Raw genomic sequence first — 20473 nt, 5'->3', positions numbered from 1 at the left:
AGCTATTACCAGCTAATGGAAACCCTGGTGCAGACAGGCCATCTTTGTAATATGTTTACCTGACAGTGACCTCTCTTGCCCCTAGCGTCTCCACTGTAGAGAATGTGATTATTAGCTGACTGCAGATCAGTGAAAGGCGATTCCGAGAATATACCGTCCATCACTACTCCCACTGGTACCTAGGACGATCTGGTTATTGCTAAAAAGGAGTAATATTCAGAGATGATTCAGACTCCAACAACAATCTCCCTTGAGTCATGTCTTCATGAGGCGTTTGATACAGTAGAAAACAATGTAACCTCTCAAAATAATTGACAGCAGGGCTGTATCAAAATATTGGCCTAGATGTAGGTGTTCTAGTATGTTGTTTTCCTGTACAGGACATTCTCTCATCACACTGTTATATGAAAACAATGTCCTGTGCTTTGGATAGAGAGAGAGAGAGAGAGATGATGTGAAGAACATGTTCTAATCATGCATTTTGCCATTGCACTGATATGAACTGGCCTGGGAGGATTTTCAGAAGACTCAATGTGAATGGTCCTCTGCTATAAGTGGGACACATGAGGAAACAGAAGAAAACAAACTATTTTCTTCATTCTTCCTCCTCAGTGCCAGGCTGCTCTAGAATGATGAATAGCAGGGGTGAGGAAGATAAATGCTGCTTCCATTACAGGAAGTGCAGCCCTGGATGAGGGGCGCAGTGAAGGACTCTGAATTTATGGGGGAGTGAAAGTGGGTTTGTACGTGCATTTGTGTGAGTCTAGTGGTGTCTCTGTATTGATGTGGGTGTGAAGATTATCAAGCTGACATAGGCTGAGTAGAAGTTATGAAATGCTTCTCTCTCTCTGATCATGGCTTGTCTTCTATGACTTTGGGGAAAGGAATTCTACACTACAGCTTGCAATGCACATTGAAACATCTCAATTATTTGTCAAATATACTTGCCAAAATTTTGGAAAACAAGAATGATTAGAAATGACAATCTGTTTTTTTCACCTCGCAATGCTACAGTGTTACTGCTTCAGTCCTCTTCATATTACTCACTTTGTCATTTTATAATTGCATTCCCACTGATTATGGAATGAACTTTCTATGAATATTCAACCTGAGCCATCAGTGCATTTTCCTTAGCCCTCTGAAAGCCAGGCAGAATTAAGCCTTCCACTTAATGCTTTTAAGTGCTCTACTTGTCAGGATGTCAAGCTACTCTCTACAGTAACAAACAGTTCTGCAGTACTTTGGCTCCGCAGCCAAGTGCGTTTCAATAGAGATCAGTGCAGGTCAAGACATTGAGGAATACGAACACTGTACGCTATGTGGAAACAGTGTATTGTCTGACCTTGTGGCAAACCATTTGGATAATTTACTCCACTAAGAAATCTATTGTCATTTGCATAAAAGACAAACGCAGGAGACCAAAGACCTGATGCTTGCAGTTATTTGCAATGGCCTTATCTTAAATACACGATTTCTATGCATATAATGCCTTCCTTTTGTTGGCTAAACAACCCTTGGCCAATTAGTGTTCCACGGTAAACCAAAACTCCGGTATTTGTTTTGATACTAGAACATGAAAAACAGTTTGTTAATAGATTAGATTATTATTTTTTTATATATATATATATATATATATATTTTTTTATTCTTCTGTCATCTACTGGTTGATAGAGGATCGTCTATCAGCGCAGCCCGTGCCTCCTCCGTGTCTCCACCGTGCCTCCGTGTCTCCACCGTGCCTCCGTGTCTCCACCGTGTCTGCTCTGTGCCTCCGTGTCTCCACCGTGTCTGCTCTGTGCCTCCGTGTCTCCACCGTGTCTGCTCTGTGCCTCCGTGTCTCCACCGTGTCTGCTCTGTGCCTCCGTGTCTCCACCGTGTCTGCTCTGTGCCTCCGTGTCTCCACCGTGTCTGCTCCTTGTCTGCTCTGTGCCTCCACCGTGCCGTCTCCGTGCCTCCTCCGTGTCTCCACCGTGCCTCCTCCGTGCCTCCTCCGTGCCTCCTCCGTGCCTCCTCCGTGCCTCCTCCGTGTCGTCTCCGTGTCTCCTCCGTGTCTCCTCCGTGCCTCCTCCGTGTCTCCACCGTGCCTCCTCCGTGCCTCCTCCGTGTCTCCTCCGTGTCGTCTCCGTGCCTTACTCATTGCCAGCTCTAGCCTGTCCGGAGGAGCCACTGCACTCACTGGGAGTCTGGGCTGCATCACCACTTATGCTGCACAAAAGTTAACACACATCAATAATGCAATACAGTATGTACAGTATTTAGAAATGTTGAAACTGTTAATTACTGTTTGCAAAACAATGTCCATTAAAGACAAACACTTCACAATGCAAGAAGATACTGGTAGCTTTCAGCTTGGAAGGCTAACTTTCCTTGCTAGCTTACGGCTGAAAGCGAAGCCAACATCAATTCACTACCCTAGTACCTCGTTTGTGAAAATATGCAAATCACAATGGAAACTATTGCTTATTTCAAAGCTGATTGTCACCAAAAACGTTATTAATTTACTTCGTCTTCCCTAACTCGTGTCTCTCCCAGTCGAGATCATCTTTGCTCGAGCCTTGAACTGACTGTGTGAATGATGTTATGAGTCTTAGACGGCGCTTACTTTTATAAAAGAGATTGCTTCTGTTAATCTTGTTGATCAGTACAATAACATTAGTCTCAAATCAAAGTGAAAGATTGTTTTTCGTCTGTAGTCTTATGAAATCAGCCAAAACCAGCTTGATTACTCGATGCACGCACACACTCCTATTGAATATGCATTCACCTATATTGTGAATAGACCTAGACTACATCTTGATTTACCCAGTTTATCAATAGAGATTTATGTTCAAATAAATGATTACCATTATTTTGTTATGTAAAAAACTTAGTCAAAATGATTTAAATGATTGTATTGATTAATGAATGCATACATTCAAAAAGCTTACATTTATGTAATAATATTGACCTCAAAAGATCTGTCTGAATTTAGTGCCATTCTGTGACTGGATTATATGCCTTTTTTGTCGTGGTATTGTTTTGCTATCGAGGATCGTGATGGTATCAAGTATCGTGATACTGAACCTGGTATTGAAGTAAAAGTGTTGGTATCGTGACAACACTACGGCCAATACCTCTGCTCTGTTCTGACGTTACAGGGCGGCAGGGTAGCCTAGTGGTTAGAGCGTTGGACTAGTAACCGAAAGGTTGCAAGTTCATATCCCTAGGCTGTCGTTCTGCCCCTGAACAGGCAGTTAACCCATTGTTCCTAGGCCGTCATTGAAAATAAGAATTTGTTCTTAACTGACTTGCCTAGTTAAATAAAGGTAAAATAAAAAAACAGATCCGGCCCCTTTCACTTCCCAGTTAGGCTGCCCTGTGTTTTTGCGTGTTCCCTGCTCCTTCCCCAGGGACCTGTTTAGATGCAGAAGACAAAGATTGTGTTCTACTAGACCAGATTAGAGCAGGGAGATGATGGTCTCAGCCTTGCTCACCTTGCTTGGCCTCTTGGTTTTTCTTTCTAAGCATGGAGAGGAATTGATTAGCCCCCAGACTAATCTCCAACCAAAGGGACTGAATAAAGTGCTCATTAGCTGTAATGTGATCCAGAGTGTGATAGTTTTCCTATCAGGGGTTACTGGTGTGGGAGGAGGTTACTGGAAGAAGATTGAGGATTGCTCTATTCAGACAATGGGTTGGTGTCCATTCTGTCTCAGCTCAGTATTTTAATAAGAGGTGGAATTGGATTTAATTCACAAATGGGAAATTGCCCATTTTCTGTGCAGAATTCCAATTCAGTCAACTAATTATCATGACTTTGATTAGCTGAATCTGCTGTGTTAGTGGTGTGTTTAGATATGCTTATTGTGTACACATTCACACTTTTCTGGGTGGTGGAGTGATTTCTCTGTCATCTCTTTAATCATACCAGTCAGCCAGGTCAACTAAATAACCGTTTGTCCTTCAGAGTAGTCGGTTTGCTTTTATAACCTGAAGAGTGATCTCCCCTGCACTGCCTCTGCAGCAGGGCAATACGACAGTCAATTGTCTATGCACGCTAATATGGTCAGGGAAATTCTGAAGGCCAGCACATTAAGCCTATATCAAAATCGTCATTCATGACAGGGGTTTATTCTCTACTATGGCGCTGCTATGTCATACCCATTATCCAGCACGGATCTTCCACTGCAAGGCTGCAGTACAGTCAGTCTCTGAGTGACACACATGCTAATGAAGGTCACCCCAAGGAGCAGCTGGAGTCCCTCTCCCTGTCCCCACAACACACACTGCCTGCCGTATGGGTCTCACCAGGACCCTGCAAACCACTAAATGCTCCCCACCCATCACCTAACTCCTTTCACAGTACCTCTACTTTGAAAGACCATCCAGGCTCTGAGGCTCTAGGAAAGTGAGAGGAGTGAACACCCCGTCCTGTGGTACACCCCGTGCCCGTAGAAAATACTCCAACACAAAACTACAAGGATTAGTTTGTTTCTACTGCATACTCATTACCATAGCTCTGCAAGTATTTAGAACTCTTGAAAACAACATTATTCACCTCTAAATAGATACTCTTGTTGTTTTTTTTCCCACTGCCTGAATCATTGAGATTCAAACAAGCATTCTATTATGATACATTGATATGAGAACAAAGACCTTTCACACAAAGCGCATGGGTTTGTTATGAAACTGCAGGGCACACAGCCTTCATTTTGGGTGAAGGAAAGGTTGAAATCAGTGGTGGGGCAGAATGGAATGCAGATGGAATGACCCCACCCCTCAATCACCCGCACCCATTACCCCACCCACACTGCATTACAGCAACCCTGACCCTAACTCTGAATACAGGAGAACCTAGGCCTATAGCGTGTGCGCTATAGAATTTACTAATAGTGATGCTCAGTTTACAGCAAAAGTCAACCATACACGGTGGATCATTATTTGCACGAGTTTTAAAAAATATTTTATTTATTTTTATTTCACCTTTATTTAACCAGGTAGGCCAGTTGAGAACAAGTTCTCATTTACAACTGCGACTTGGCCAAGATGGAGCAAAGTATTGCGACACAAACAATACAGAGATACACATAAACAAACGTACAGTCAATAACAGAAAGGAAAAAATAAAATCTGTGTACAGTGTGTGCAAATGTAGGGAGGTAGGCAATAAATAGGCCCTAGAGGCGCTAATAATTACAATTTAGCATTAATACTGGAGTGATAGATGTGCAGATGATGATGTGCAAGTAGAGATACTGGGGTGAAAAAGAGCAAGAGGGTAAGTAATAATATGGGGATGAGGTAGTCGGGTGTGCTTCAGTTGAAGTCGGCGGTTTACATACACTTAGGTTGTAGTCATTAAAACTAATTTTTCAACCACTCCACAAATATCTTGTTAATTAACAAACTATAGTTTTTGCTAGTCGGTTAGGACATCTGCTTTGTGTATGACACAAGTTATTTTCCTAACCATTGTTTACAGACAGTGAATTATAAGTGAAATAATCTATCACAATTCCAGTGGGTCAGAAGTTTACATACACTAAGTTGACTGTGCCTTTAAACAGCTTGGAAAATTCCAGAAATGATGTAATGGCTTTAGAAGCTTCTGATAGGCTAATTGACATTTGAGTCAATTGGAGGTGTACCTGTGGATGTATTTCAAGGCCTACCTTCAAACTCAGTGCCTCTTTGCTTGACATCATAGGAAAATCAAAATAAATCAGCCAAGACCTCAGAAAAGAAATTGTAGACCTCCACAAGTCTGGTTCATCCTTAGGAGCAGTTTCCAAATGCCTGAAGGTTCCACGTTCAACTGTAAAAACAGTAGTATGCAAGTATAAACACCATGCCGTCATACCGCTCAGGAAGGAGACGCATTCTGTCTCCTAGAGATGAACGTACTTTGGTGTCAAAAGTGCAAATCAATCCCAGAACAACAGCAAAGGACATTGTGAAGATGCTGGAGGAAACAGGTACAAAAGTATCTATATCCACAGTAAAGCGAGTCCTATATCGACATAACCTGAAAGGCCGCTCAGCAAGGAATAAGCCACTGCTCCAAAACCTCCATAAAAAAGCCAGACCACTGTTTGCAACTGCACATGGGGACAAAGATCATACTTTTTGGAGAAATGTCCTCTGGTCTGATGAAACAAAAATATAACTGTTTGGCCATAATGACCGTTGTTATATTTGGAGAAAAAAGGGGGAGGCTTGCAAGCCCGAAGAACACCATCCCAACCGTTAAGCACAGGGGTGGCAGCATCATGTTGTGGGGGTGCTTTGCTGCAGAAGGGACTGGAGCTCTTCAGATAATAGATGGTATCATGAGGTAGGAAAATTATGTGGATATATTGAAGCAACATCTCAAGACATCAGTCAGGAAGTTAAAGTTTGGTCACAAATGGGTCTTCCAAATGGACAATGACCCCAAGCATACTTGCAAAGTGGCTTAAGGACAACAAAGTCAAGGTATTGGAGTGGCCATCACAAAGCCCTGACCTCAATCCTATAGAAAATGTGTGGGCAGAACTGAAAAAGGGTGTGCGAGCAACAAACCTGACTCAATTACACCAGCTCTGTCAGGGTGGATTTAGGCCCATTCCTCCTAACTTATTTTGGGAAGCTTGTGGAAGGCTTCCTACTTAAACTGTATAAAATGTGCGATAAGCATCAAACTATTATATAAGAAATTGGCTCTTTCTGTGAAATAAGACAGGCCACTTTATTCCAACATCTGAACAAAGTGGACAGGCTAGCATGCTGTTCAAACAGTTGGAGACGGACTAAAGGTTATGTTCATGACAATTTACCTTTTGCCTTGTTAGCTTAATTTATAGCTTGTGAAATTTGCTAAACTTGAAATATAAATATTAGCTGACTACTCACTAGCAGGTGGGCTTGTGCTTGAGTGATTGTTTATTTTCTATAATGCCTGCTGCATTATTAGTGAAAGTGCATTATGTGCAGTTCTGGTTACATTTGTAACAAAAAAGGGCATTTTTATAGACAGACCTGAAAGCCAGACTAGTAATTATTGCAACAACAACAAAAAAGCAGGTACAACTATTTTGATAAAATAATTAAATTATTAGTGGTTAAATTATTAGTGGTCTTATGGTTTGTGGAAGGCATATATTCAGCCAAGGTATCATTTACCAAGCTTTGAAGTTATTTATTTATTTATTTTTATTTCACCTTAACTTAACTAGGTAGGCAAGTTGAGAACAAGTTCTCATTTACAATTGCGACCTGGCCAAGATAAAGCAAAGCAGTTCGACACATACAACAACAGAGTTACACATGGAGTAAAACAAACATACAGTCAATAATACAGTAGAAAAATAAGTCTATATACAATGTGAGCAAATTAAGTGAGAAGGGAGGTAAAGGCAACAGAAAAAAGGCCATGGTGGCAAAGTGAATACAATATAGCAAGTAAAACACTGGAATGGTAGATTTACAATGGAAGAAAGTGCAAAGTAGAGAGGAATAATGGGGTGCAAAGGAGCAAAATAAATAAATACAGTAGGGGGAGAGGTAGTTGTTTGGGCTAAATTATAGATGGGCTATGTACAGGTGCAGTAATCTGTGTGCTGCTCTGACAGCTGGTACTTAAAGCCAGTGAGCGAGATATGAGTCTCCAGTTTCAGAGATTTTTGTGCTTCGTTCCAATCATTGGCAGCAGAGAACTGGAAGGAGAGGCAGCCAAAGGAAGAATTGGCTTTGGGGGTGCCCAGAGAGATATACCTGCTGGAACGTGTGCTACAGGTGGGTGCTGCTATAGTGACCAGCGAACTGAGATAAAGCAGGGCTTTACCTAGCAGGGTCTTGTAGATGACCTGGAGCCAGTGGGTTTGGCCACGAGTATGATGCAAGGGCCAGCCAACGAGAGCGTACAGGTCGCAGTGATGGGTAGTATATGGGGCTTTGGTGACAAAACGGATGGCACTGTGGTAGACTGCATCCAATTTGGAGAGTAGTGTATTGGAGGCTATTTTGTAAATGACATTACATTATCGCTGTTTTAAATGCAGTGTATTTTACCTTTAATTATACCTCAAAGCTTATTTAGAGGTATAAGATATCTATTTATCCTCCTCTACAGTCCCTCCATGGGCCACAATGTTTGAGCCTGCCATCCTCAATACTACACACACACACACACACACACACACACACAGGTATTTCTAGTCTTATCACCAAGGTCAGAGGAAAAACAGGTGTACACAAACACCCACAGTCTGGCATGTCTATCCATCTGAATCCCACACAAAGGGCCTGCTGATAAGGACAGGATACCCACTCACCATTAGTCTGGCAATCACTCAGACTGACACATATTCCAGCATCTACTCTGCAAACTCTCTCTTTTCACCTCAGACATCAGCTCAGCCCCTGTAGATCAGTCAGTTGCAGTGTAATGATTATAGAGGGAGAGCCAGCGGATAGCCCCTTAGTAGCCTAGAAAATATTGCAAAATTATAACCAGACACTTTTGTGTCTTTATAAAATAATTCCCTCCAGGGATCAAAATTAAGGGAGTCTTGTCGTCCCTGGGACGAAAAAATGTGTCTAAGATCCAAAACAGACTCTGGGACAAAAGATCCAAAATTTATATAACCACGGCAGATATATATATTTTTTAAAGCAATGAGCTGATGCAACAGACCAGACAGTTTATCTTAAAATGTTGGAGGTTTTATTTCTTAAAATTATTAACTCAACAATCCGCACATAGCTAGCTGTAGGCTATGCTTGAATTTTCCAAAATGCAATTAGCGGGAAAACATTGTTCTCAAAAGTGCAGCGCACATGCAAGCGGTTTCATGTGACAGAGATGAAAATATCCCCTCCCTGGATCCAGATCTTCCTGCACCTTCATCGCTGGGGGTACCTGTGTCTGCGGCCGCTGTGCCTACTCCTTCCCCTACGATTTCGAAGTCGGCAACCTTCCGTCCCTTCTCTGGATCAGGCGGGGCTTCTCCGTCTGTCGGAGGCCTGCACCAGACACCGGGAGCTACTGGCTCAAGCTATCCTGCCTCTCGCCCATCCTTAAAGGGCTCTCTGAATCCTGTGATGCGTGGGAGTGGATGGATTTCCTTCTCGCCAGCCATAATTTTGTGCAGCTCCATTGTAAGAAATGTCCCCGTTCCTGGTGCAAAAACACTGTGCTATTCCAGAGTTTGAGTATGATACATTACTAAGCTTCTCCCTAATGTTCTACACAAGGACATGGAATCGATTCTATCGTAGTCCATGTTGGTTTTAAGGACATTATGAAGGGCAGCTCTGAACTGTTGACACTGAATTTTAAAAATCTGCTTGATTCTCTGCTAGACACTAATAAAATACCCATCATATCTGGCCCTCTGAATCGTGGCATTGAACGCTTTAGCAGGATTCTTACGCTTCACAACTGGCTATGTGATTATTGCAGCTCAATGGGTGTAACTTTTGTTGACAATTTTGATACATTTTGGAAACAAAATATTTTATAATTTGTGTTCCTGGATCCTTTCATAGCCTTATAATGCTGCGTTGAGACAATAACTTATCAATGACCCCAGCTCAGTTAACCCCTCCCATTGTGTTGCTGAGTTGTCATATTGCTTCAGCAGATGTACATTATCCCAGGGGCGTTAGCAGACAATGTAAGTAACCTCATTTTTGTCCCTCTAACTGCCCTGCATGCCTCTACTGATCCTACAGATATTGTATGCAGTAATCATGTGCCTATGATCCGGAGTTGTACTGTTAGCACTGAGGTGGTGTGCCCTAGTAGGAAGTGCACTGTGTGCAGCTAACATAAATAACAAGAGCATGTCTACTTCTGCTAAGCTTCCCAGTAAAACAATGAAAACAATCAAGCATGAGTGCTAAAAACAGCCCACGTTAACATATGTAGTTTAAGAAACAAGGTTCATGAAATCAATAACTTTCTAGTAACAGATGACATTCAAATTCTGAAACTCACTTAGATAATACTGTTGATGATAGCGGTAGAAATACATGGTTATAACATCTACAGAAAAGACAGAACTGCCAATAGTGAAGGTGTTGCTGTTTATATTCAGAACTACATTCCTGTAAAGCTTAAGAGGAGATATAATGTTGAAGTAATATGGCTACAGGTTCACCTGCCTCACCTGAAGCCCATTCTTGTGTGAAGTTGTGTGAAGTTGCTATAGACCACCGAGTGCTAACAGTCAGTATCTGGATAACATGTGTGATATGCTTGATAATGTATGTGATATCAACAAAGAGGTATATTTTCTGAGTGATTTAAATATTGACTGGCTTTCATCAAGCTGCCTGCTCATTCAACAAGCATGGCACATACACAAATGACTGATTGGCTGAGAGAAGTTGATGGTAAAAAGATTGGGGGGGCTTTTTTGTTAGACTTCAGTGCGGCTTTTGACATTATTGATCATAGTCTGCTGCTGGTAAAACTTGTGTTATGGCTATACACCCCCTGCTATATTGGGAACAGTGAGGGTGTCATTTTAATGGAAGCCTCTCCAACATAATCCAGGAATTCCCCAGGGCAGCTGTCTAGGCCCTTTACTTTTTTCAATCTATACTAATGACATGCTTGAGTAAAGCCAGTGCGTCTATGTATGCGGATGACTCAACAATATACACGTCAGCTACTACGGTGAGTAAAATTACTGCAACAGTTAGAGCTGCAGTTAGTTTCAGAATGGGTGGCAAGAAATACATTAAGTTAACCTAAAAGCATTGTTTTTGTGACAAATAATTTACTAAACCTCAACTAAGTCTTGTAATAAATAATGTGGAAATTGAGCAAGTTGAGGTGACTAAACTGCTTGGAGTAACCCTTTGATTGTAAACTGTCATGGGCAGAAAATGTATACAACAGTAGCTAAGAGGGGAGAAGTTTGTCCGTAATCACTGCTCTGCTTTCTTTACAACACTATCAACAATACAGGTCCTACAGGCCCTATTTTTGTCCCATCTGGAGTACTGTTCAGTCGTGTGGTCAGGTGCCACGGAGAGGGATCTCGGATAATTACAATTGGCTCAGAACAGGGCAGCACGACTGGCCCTTAAATGTACACGGAGAGGTAACATTAATATGCATGTAAAACTCTCATGGCTCAGTGGAGGAGAGATTGACATCCTTATTTGTTTTTGTATGAAGTGTTGACATACTGAATGCACAGAGGTGTCTGTTTAAACAAGTAGCACACAGCTCTGAGACCCACACATACCCCACGAGACATGCCACCAGAGGTCTCTTCACAATCCCCAAGTCAAAAACCGACTGTGGGAGGCGCACAGTACTACATAAAGCCATGACTACATGGAACTCTATTCCACATCAGGTAACTGATGCAAGCAGTAGAATAAGTTTTAAGAAACAGATACAAATAACCTTATGGAACAGCGGGGACTGTGAAGAGACACACACACAGGAACAGACACATGCATACGCACACACGCTAGCACACGCACTCTGCACACATGTACATTGTAATATTGTTGTATGGTGGTATTATACATCTTGTATTATGGATATGTAGTGGTGTAATAATGTTCAGTTTTATGTGTGATGTAAGTGCTTTAATGTGTTTGGACCCCAGGAAGAGTAATAAATACAAATAGTTTGAAAATGCTGACCACCTCCACTCAGATTCAAGGTGGATGATGTGCTGTGCGCAACAGGCATGGTCCTTCACTCGCCGGTCTTGTGACCATTTTGATCTGAACGAACGATGCCGAGTACTTCGACAGAATCAAGACTTTAGATGTTCATGTTAATTATCCTTCAATATATTTGTCAAACATGACTGGTGTTTAGCATATATTTAACAAATCTATATTCTTCTTGTCCAACTATTTAAAAAAAAAACTTGTTCCAGACAAGAGGACAAGCGTTAATTGTTGAGCCCTGAATGATATGAAGCAATACTGTCTTCCATCCTGGGATTGAAACGGAGCCTTAAAGATCAGAACATAAATTCCTGTTTTGAGTTCTTTTTGGAGTGTGAGACAAATAGATGTATCATTTTCTACAGCAATTTGAAATGAGTGAAATTCATTTCAAAATGATCAAAAACGCAATCTCCTCTTCCAGCTGATGTGTTTGTTCTGTGTGAGTGCAAGTGCTTTGTGTGTGGGTGTGCGCTGTCAGGCAATCGGCAGGAGTGCCATTCCATGACCCTTAAGACAAATACCACAGCGGAACCCACACAGGGACACAGAGGAAGCCCCTGCCTGCTCCCACCAGAGGTCCAGCAGAGAGAGCCCTGTCACCAAGCCCATTCAGAGAGGAAATGCCTGGAGAGAGACATACCAAGATGCCAGTCCTCATCCTGTCTAACATTTACAACCCCTGGCCTGATCTCACTCATCACCACACTGTCTGTCCATCAAGTTAAAAGTTTTTATCCTGAAAACTTAGCAGAGGAGACGAGTCTGTGTGTATGGCCACTGTGTGGCAACTTTTCTCTGTATATATCAATGATGTCGCTCTTGCTGCTAGTGATTCTCTGATCCACCTCTACGCAGACGACACCATTCTGTATACATCTGGCCCTTCTTTGGACACTGTGCTAACATACCTCCAATGAGCTTCAAGGCCATACAGCACTCATTCCGTCGCCTCCAACTGCTAGTAAAACTAAATGCATGCTCTTCAACCGATTGCTGCCTACACCCTCCCTCCCGACTAGCATCACTACTCTGGACGGTTCTGACCTAGAATATGTGGACAACTACAAATCCCTAGGTGTAAATCCCTAGACTGTAAACTCTCCTTCCAGACTCACATTAATAAACATCTCCAATCCCAAATTAAATCTAGAATCGGCTTCCTATATCACAACAAAGCCATCCTTCACTCATGCTGCCAAACATATCCTCGTAAAACTGACCATCCTACCGATCGTCGACTTCGGAGATGTCGTCTATAAAACAGCCTCCAACACTACTCAACAAATTGGATGCAGTCTATCACAGTGCCATCTGTTTTGTCACCAAAGCCCCATACACTACCCACCCCTGCGACCTGTATGCTCTCGTTGATTGGCCCTCGCTTCATACTCATCGCCAAACCCACTGGCTATCTACAAGTCTCTGTTAGGTAAAGTCCCGCCTTATCTCAGCACACACGCTCCAGCAGGTATATCTCACTGGTCACCCCCAAAGCCAATTCCTCCTTTGGTCGCTTTTCCTTCCAGTTCTCTGCTGCCAATGGCTGGAACGAACTGCAAAAATAACTGAAGCTGGAGACTCCTATCTCCCTCACTGGCTTTAAGTACCAGCTGTCAGAGCAGCTCACAGATCACTGCACCTGTACATAGCCCATCTGTAAACAGCCCATCTATCTACCTCATCCCCATACTGTATTTTTTTATTATCTTGCTCTTTTGCACCCCAGTATCTCTACTTGCACATTCATCTTCTGCACATCTACCATTCCAGTGTTGAATTGCTATATTGTAATTACTTCGTGACCATGGCCTATTTATTGCCTTAACTCCCTTATCTTACCTCATTTGCACTCACTGTATATAGACTTTTTGTTTTCTTTTTTCTACTGTATTATTGACTGTATGTTTTACTTATTCCATGTGTTCAATTGCTATGCTTTATCTTGGCCAGGTTGCAGTTGCAAATGAGAACTTGTTCTCAACTTGCCTACCTGGTTAAATAAAGATGAAATACGTTTTTTTCCCCAGCTTTTATTTCTTTCATCACATTCCCAGTGGGTCAGACGTTTACATTCACTCAATTAGTATTTGGTAGCATTGCCTTTAACTTGGGTCAAACGTTTTGGGTAGCCTTCCACAAGCTTCCCACAATAAGTTGGGTGAATGTTGGCCCATTCCTCCTGACAAAGCTGGTGTAACTGAGTTAGGTTTGTAGGCCTTGCTCACACATGCTTTTTCAGGATTGAGGTTAGGGCTTTGTGATGGCCACTCCAATACCTTACCTTTGTTGTCCTTAGGCCATTTTGCCACAACTTTGGAAGTTTGCTTGGGGTCATTGTCCATTTGGAAGACCCATTTGCGACCTAGCTTTAACTTCCTGACTTATGTCTTGAGATGTTGCTTCAATATATCCACATAATTTTCCTCCCTCATAAAGCCATCTATTTTGTGAAGTGCACCAGTTCCTCATGCAGCATAGCGCCCCCACAAAATGATGCTGCCACCCCCATGCTTAATGGTTGGGATGGTGTTCTTCGGCTTGCAAGCATCCCCCTTTTTCCTCCAAACATAACAATGGTCATTATGGCCGAACAGTTATATCAGTTTCATCCTGCCAGAGGCCATTTCTCCAAAAAGTATGACCTTTGTCCCCATGTGCAGTTGCAAACATTGGTCTGGCTTTTTTTATGGCGGTTTTGGAGCAGTGGCTTCTCATCAGACCAGAGGACATTTCTCCAAAAAGGACTTGTTTTACTGTGGATATAGATACTTTTGTACCTGTTTCCGCCAGCATCTTCACAAGGGCCTTTGCTGCTGTTCTGGGATTGATTTGCACTTTTGACACCAAAGTACATTCATCTCTAGGAGACAGAACACGTCTCCTTCCTGAGAAGTATGGCTGTTGCGTGGTCCCATGGTGTTTATATTTGCGTTATATTGTTTGTACAGATGAACGTGTTACCTTCAGGCATTTGGAAATTGCTCCCGAGGGTGAACCAGACTTGTGGAGGTCTACAATTTCTTTTCTGAGGTCTTGGCTGATTTCTTTTGATTTTCCCATGATGTCAAGCAAAGAGGTATGAAGGTAGGCCTTAACATACATCCACAGGTACACCTCCAATTGACTCAAATGATGTCAATTAGCCAATCAGAAGCTTCTAAAGCCATGACATAATTGTCTGGAATTTTCCAAGCTGTTTAACGGCAGTCAACTTACTGACCCACTGGAATTATGATACAGTGAAATAATCTGTCTGTAAACAATAGTTGGAAAAATGACTTGTTTCATGCACAAAGTAGATATCCTAACCGACTTCCCAAAACTATATTTTGTTAACAAGAAATTTGTGGAGTGGTTGAAAAACGAGTTTAACTAATGGCTGGGGGGCAGTATTGAGTAGCTTGGATAAATAAGGTGCCCAGAGTAAACTGCCTGCTACTCAGGCCCAGAAGCTAAGATATTCATATTATTAGTAGATTTGTATAGAAAACACTGAAGTTTCTAAAACTGTTTGAATGATGTCTGTGAGTGAGTAATACAGAACTCATATGGCAGGCGAAAACCTGAGAAAAAAATCCAACCAGGAAGTGGGAAATCTGAGGTTTGTAGTTTTTCAACTCTTTGCCTATCCAAGATAGTGTAAATTTGGTCCGATTGCACTTCCTAAGTCTTCCACTAGATGTCAACGGTCTTTAGAAACGTGTTTCAGGCTTCTACTGTGAAGGAGGAGAGAATAAGAGCTGATTGAGTAAGGGGTCTGCCAGAAGGCCATGAGCTCAGTCAGGCGCGTTCCCGTGAGAGGTAGCTGCGTTCCATTGCATTTCTAAAGACAAAGGAATTCTCCGCTTGAAACATTATTGACGATTTATGTTAAAAACATCCTGAAGATTGATTCTATACATCGTTTGACATGTTTCTACGAACTGTAATGGAATTTGACTTTTTGTCTTGCCTGCGCGTCGTGAATTTGGATTTGTGAACTAAAGGCGCGACAAAAAGAAGGTATTTGGACATACATTTCGGGACTTTTTTCTAACAAAACAAACATTTATTGTGGAACTGCGATTCCTGGGAGTGCATTCTGATGAAGATCAAAGGTAAGTGAATATTTATAATGCTATTTCTGACTTCTGTTGATTCCACAACATGGGGGATATCTGTATGGCTTGTTTTGGTCTCTGAGCGCTGTACTCAGATTATAGCATGATGTGCTTTTTCGGTAAAGTTTTTTTGAAAACTGACACAGCGGTTGCATTAACCTCTCTGAACCACCCATACCGGATCCGGGATAATTGTCATCAGCAACGCTGAATAGCATAGCGCCACAGTCAAATAATATTACTAGAAAATATTCATATTCATGAAATCACAAGTGCAATATTGCAAAACACAGCTTAGCCTTTTGTTAATCCACCTGTTGTCTCAGATTTTGAAATTATGCTTTACAGCGAAAGCAATTCAAGCGTTTGTAAGTTTATCGATCGCTCGACAAAACAATAACTACACTTAGCATTAGGTAACTTGGTCACAAATCAGAAAAGCAATCAAATTAATCGTTTACCTTTGATCTTCGGATGTTTTCACTCACGAGACTCCCAGTTAGATAACAAATGTTCCTTTTGTTCCATTAAGATTTCTTTTTTTATATCCAAATACCTCAGTTAGTTTGGTGCGATATGCCCAGGAATCCACCGGAAAGAGCGGTTACGACAACGCAGACAAAAATTCAAAATTTATATCTATAATGTCAACAAACATGTCGGACGTTTTTTATAATCAATCCTCAGGGTGTTTTTCAAATATCTATTCGATAATATATCAACCGGGACAGTTGACTTTTCACTAGGACCGGGAGTAACAATGGCCGCCTTTCTCTTTTGCGCACAATTCACTCTGAGAGCCCCCACCTATCCACTTACGCAATGTGGTTGTTCACGCTCATTCTTCAAAATAAAAGCCTGAAACTATGTCTGAAGACTTGACACCTTGAGGAAGTGATAGGAAAAGGAATCTGGTTGATATCCCTTTAAATGGAGCAAAGGCAGGCTATGGAACATGGATTTTTCAAAATAGAAGCCACTTCCTGGTTTGATTTCCCTCAGGGTTTCGCCTGCAGTATCAGTTCTGTTATACTCACAGACAATATTTTGACCGTTTTGGAAATTTTAGTGTTTTCTAACCTAATCTGTCAATTATATGCATATTCTAGCATCTGGACCTGAGTAATAGGCCGTTTACTTTGGGAACGTTATTTTTCCCAACATAAAAATAGTGCCTCCTAGCTTCAAGAGGTTAACGTGCAGAAAACCCAGGCTTTTACGTGAGCAGAAATCAGTTTAGGAGATATCAGAGCACAGGTCAGAATTTGGGCTAGCTATAGTAGATGGGCCAGGGTGTAGATGCACATTTCCAGATATCATCAGCATTAATACAATCAAGGCACAGCAGAGGACAGGGAGAGCTCTGCACTGCTGATTTTTTACATCTGAATGTGCTCATCAGAATGCACAAGAAAAATGCACAAGAAAAAAATGTATAAATAACTTGTGGCTTGCCGTTGTAAGTTCGGAGTCACTCGCCCCAACAACGCGTGTGTGCTTTTATTTCTGTAGGCAGATTTCTTGTAGAAAATGCCATTGTATGGTATGGTTATGGTATGGGCAGGCATAAGCTACGGACAACGTACACACTTGCATTTCATTGATTTGCTATTTTAATACATAGAGATACCATGACGAGATCCTGAGGCCCATTGCCCTGCCATTCCTCCACTCCATCATCTCATGTTTCAGCATGGGATGTTAAACGGTTGACCTGATGATCTCATGGTACTTATTGTAAGAGTAGGGGTTTTAACCCCAATGTCCTGGCTAAATTCCCAATCTGGATTCATACCATCATGGCCACCTAATCATCCCATTGGCTCATTCATCCCCACACCTCTCCCCTATAACTATTCTCCAGGTCATTGCTGTAAATGAGAATGTGTTCTGTCAACTTACCTGGTAAAACAGTGGTTAAATCAAAAATGATAATGCACGGCCCCATGTCACAAGGATCTGTACACGATTCCTGGAAGCTGAAAATGTCCAAGTTCTTCCATGTCCTGCATACTCACCAGACATGTCACCCATTGACCACATTTGGGATGTTCTGGGTCGACGTGTTCCAGTTTCCGCCAATATCCAGAAACTCTGCACAGCCATTGAAGAGGAGTGGGACAACATTCCACAAGCCACAATGAACAGCCTGATCAACTCTATGCTGGTCAACTCTATCACAATGCATGAGGCAAATGGAGCTCATACCAGATACTGATCTGCTGTGGCCAACAGATGCATATCTATTTCTGTTGTGTGAAATCCATTAATTAGGGCATAATGAATGTATTTCAATTGACTGATTTCCTTATGAACTGTAATTTTGTCAAATATTTTAAATTGTTGCATTTTGCGTTTATATTTTTGTTCAGTGTGTATATATCACTTTACAAATGTGTTCAATATTTATAGACCCCTGTTTGAGTCTGTGTCATTGAGTTATCCCAGACCCCCTCTTTAATGACGACAAATAAACTATAAAGCTATCGTAACAAAATGGATTACACTTTTGTAGCATTGTTTGATTGGTTTGTATCATCACTTCGCTTACATAATTTAATTTATTAACTAGTAACGATTTTTGTATAAGCTCTCCTCATGAACACTGATCCGAACTGTGAAACGGGCTTTGATTCTGATAGATGGATTTCATGCAGGATATCCTAAAAGTGCTTGTTTAACAACTCCTAGGCTCCATCTGTCCTTTCTAAAGATGGATTCCACACAATGCCACTGACCGACCCCGGTACCTTTCTGATTGACTAGATGTGAGGAGGGGAGATTTATTGCTGCTATTTAACAGAGAGACCATCCATCATTTACTCTGTAGGAAGGAGGAGAATGGTCAAAGGTGGACGAGTTTAAGATGCCATGCACCTGAAATGTGATGAATTCTTCATGGACTAAAGTTGACGTTAGTTTACAAACATGCAAGTCAACCTGATTTGAATGAGTGATTTGTTGTGTGATGCAAGATACGGTGACGCATGAATGATTGAGTGATTGGTACCTAAATGTTTAAGTTGAAAATCTCAACACATAAGGCTCTGTTTACTATACCTGTTAGATGTGGAGTATTGGAGGAGTAAGTTGAGATCCAACCTTATCAAGTTACCTAACCATGCATTCAATTCCCCATGGAGTTGTTTTTCTGTTGTCTCGGTTGTATTATCCTCACCTGAAATGTCTACCTTCTTCCTTGAAATCCTGAAGGTATTTCAGATTGGGCTCTTATCCTGTCTGGACATGGAAAACAATGCCTTAGCATGAGGGAGGATTACACTTGTCATGCCCCGCATTCTCAAAAGTAGATGTGAAGACAACAGAAAACAAACGTTATCCTCCAAGACAAAAGTCAAGTTATCCTTGTCCCCATCGTAGAGAAAACAACACTGACACGATTGCTGATGACAAAGTACTCATTTTATCTTTTAGGGAAAGTGGAAATAATGTCTCCAGACTGGGCAAGAGTGGAATGGAGTCACTGACAGAATACTAATGGAACAGGGTGATCACAGAGATGTTTTCATACTGAGATGCCTTCTTCAGAACTTCGCCAAATATTGAATTGGTGAGATTTCTGACTTTTCTTAGTGGCAGGCAGTGTCTGCGTTTAACTGGCTATAGTAGGCAGGTTTCCATTGACCCAGTATTATTTGACAAAGCAATGCAGAAAGAAAACAATACAACATGTGTAATGGAAATGGCAGCTTTTGGAGAAATGTTCTGAAGATTAACATTTTATCTTGTGGAACTTTATTGCAACCAAATTATAGAAAATGTGTTTTTCAAATAAATGTTAATTGCAGAATACATTTGAAGGTACTGTATACGGCATGTGATGTCATCACGTAACCATAAAGCTCGACTCCACATTTAATTCTAAATGCCTACTTCTTGCTAAATCTATTTTTCTGCTAAATAATGTTTTCTACTTGCTTTTCTGGTTGGCCACCTTGGCTGGATGCAAGTTTCACCATCCAATTATTTCAGATACAATTACTCTCCATCCAATTATTTTAGAAGACCCTGAAGGCCAAAATGCGCCGTTTCTACGCTTTGCAATAAAGAAGCTTTTTTTGTATTTAATTCCATTTGTCCTTCAAGTGTTGCTGAATCTGTTTCCTCCTCAATTCGTGCACCTTGGTTGGAAAGTGAGGTAGCGGTAGTGATCCCTTCCCAGATCTACAGGAGTTCATATTTCACCACAGACTGTGGCCATATGTTGGCACATGAGATTTATTAGAATATGGCAAATATTTGTCAATTCTTATGTTCTATCCATGCTGACTTTTGTGGGCTAATGGATAGGAAATGGATAGGTGGGAGGATATAGAGGCTGTTGCCAATTAATTAATGTGCAATTTTCCTAAATGTACACCACCCTTCAAAAGTTTGGGGTCACTTTAGAAACGTCCTTGTAGGGCCTCGCAGGTGGTGCAGTGGTCTAGGGCACTGCATCGCAGTGCTAGCTGTGCCACCAGAGACTCTGGGTTTGCACCCAGGCTCTGTCGCAGCCGGACGTGACCGGGAGGTCCATGGGGCAATGCACAATTGGCCTAGCGCCGTCCGGGTTCAGGAGGGTTTGGCCGGTAGGGGTATCGTTGTCTCATCGCGCACTAGCGACTCCTGTGGCAGGCCGGGTGCAGTGCATGCTAACCAGGCGCGGTGTTTCCTCCGACACATTGCGGCCGGCTGGATTCCGGGTT

General features: G+C 41.8%; 1 protein-coding gene across 4 annotated transcripts in view; it reads left to right on the top strand.

The window, feature by feature from the left end:
* The window catches only part of LOC139375104 (syntaxin-binding protein 6-like), a 92268-nt gene that overhangs the window by 44294 nt on the left and 27501 nt on the right, over positions 1-20473 (top strand). The gene's annotated exons all lie outside the window — the stretch shown is intronic.

Source organism: Oncorhynchus clarkii, chromosome 19 (assembly GCF_045791955.1).
Source record: "Oncorhynchus clarkii lewisi isolate Uvic-CL-2024 chromosome 19, UVic_Ocla_1.0, whole genome shotgun sequence".
Lineage (NCBI taxonomy): Eukaryota > Metazoa > Chordata > Actinopteri > Salmoniformes > Salmonidae > Oncorhynchus > Oncorhynchus clarkii.
The sequence above is the reverse complement of the archived record's forward strand: the minus strand, read 5'-3'. Positions and strand labels throughout refer to the sequence as shown.